The sequence below is a fragment of the Taeniopygia guttata genome, chromosome 1, assembly GCF_048771995.1.
Source record: "Taeniopygia guttata chromosome 1, bTaeGut7.mat, whole genome shotgun sequence".
Taxonomy (NCBI): Eukaryota; Metazoa; Chordata; class Aves; order Passeriformes; family Estrildidae; genus Taeniopygia; species Taeniopygia guttata.
The window spans coordinates 3,294,065-3,295,837 of NC_133024.1; positions in this window are offsets into that span (position 1 = coordinate 3,294,065).

Sequence of the window (1,773 nt, forward strand, 5' to 3'; positions counted from 1 at the left end):
AGATGTGAACACCCAGCCCCCATCAGAGACACTCTTGAAACTCAGAAGCCAAAATCTGTAATGTTTCTGATGCCTGCTTGAAATACTGAGCTGCAACCAAAGAGAACTAGAAAGCACTCAAACTGCTCAAGGGAGAACACTAAGATGAAAGAAGATACCATTAAGATAATTTTGCGTACAGGAGAGCTGTATAAGACAGCTCTTCCTCTAAAAGGAAATAGTAATTTTGTGATCTTTAAAATTAATTTGGATATTCTCATTGCTTTTGCAGAAAGCTTTCCAGAGAAAATTGAAATGGAAAATGATTTTTAGAATTAAGAATGATTTGAGATGATGTGACAATGTTCAAATGATGCTGTAACATTTAAAGAGTGAATTAGTCTCATTGCCAGGCTCTTCTTTTTTTCAGTAGCACTGAAGTTTAAGAGCAATTTTGCAAAAATTATCAGAAATGTCCATTTATACAATAGTGTCCTATTATTTAAAGAGCTTGCATTGGTAATATAAAACGTAAACTGCTTGAGAACATGAAAACTAACAATTGTCAGTGGATTTGATATGATTCTAGTATTGAAAAAAAATTAATGGGATGATTTCATGAATTCTCAACTGCTCCAAAGAGTCTGTTTCAAACCAGCAACTGGCAAAATAAGAAAATGTACTGTGCTAGAGATTATTTTTCCCCAAAACCCAAAATATCAAAATTGAGCCTAGACATGTTTTATGTTCCTTTGTACAGCAGAAAACAGCCATCAAAGAGCTGATGACTGCATATTAAAAACAGAGACTGATTGCTTTTCCCAGCCAACAGAATGAGCGCAGAACTTGTATTTCCTTTTTATGTGCAATTTCATATATGAAGCAAAATGCCAGCTTGTATAAAAGGGATGAATATGTGCAGCGCTGGGAGGTGGATGTGTGCTTCTCAGTGCACCAGCAAGGGCACATACTGGCCAAGGGAAACTCTAAATGTGTTACAGCTCCACCTACTGAGGCAATAAGAAATGATTGGAAGAGGTATAATTACCCTTGTAATGAATTATGTAATTGAATTAATGAATTGTATAATTACCCACTGTAATGAACTGGAGCAACTGAGGGTCTGTGTAGACCCTGGAACAGATTTGACACTGGTACTCCTGCTCAAGATCAGGTCGTATCAGATGCATACTAAAGTCATGGAAGTCAATCAACTTGCTCTGTTTGAAGCAGCAACTTGTTTTTGAAACTCCCATTTTAAAGAGTTAATTTCTGCCTTTTCTTGTAGTGATTAGCACAGAAGTCAAGGTTTGTTACTTCAGAAGGATGCTGTTACTCTGGTGTTTTTGATGAAGCAACAGATACTCTGTTTATTCAAGGACAAGTTCACTTTGAGCTGGAGGAATAGCAGGGAGGTTAAAAAAAAACACTTTGAAAAAATACGTGTAGCTATGCTTTTAGGAAAAGATTAATCTCTTTAATCTCAGGACAGTAAGCATGAGTCAAATATGCAATTTCAATGAATGCTGGTTTTAGATATCTGTTATCTGTCTATCTATCTATTATTTATCTATCTATCTATCTATCTATCTATCTATCTATCTATCTATCTATCTATCCATCTATCTATCTAGCTATCTACCTATCTATATGTCTATGCCTTATGGGATCACAGAGTGGCTCAGAGCCAGAAGTTCTGGGTTATTGCAGAAACCTTTAAGACAACAGGAGATCAGATAAGTATTTCCTACACCTTGAGACCACATTGAAGAGGGAGAAATAAGTGAGAGGTGC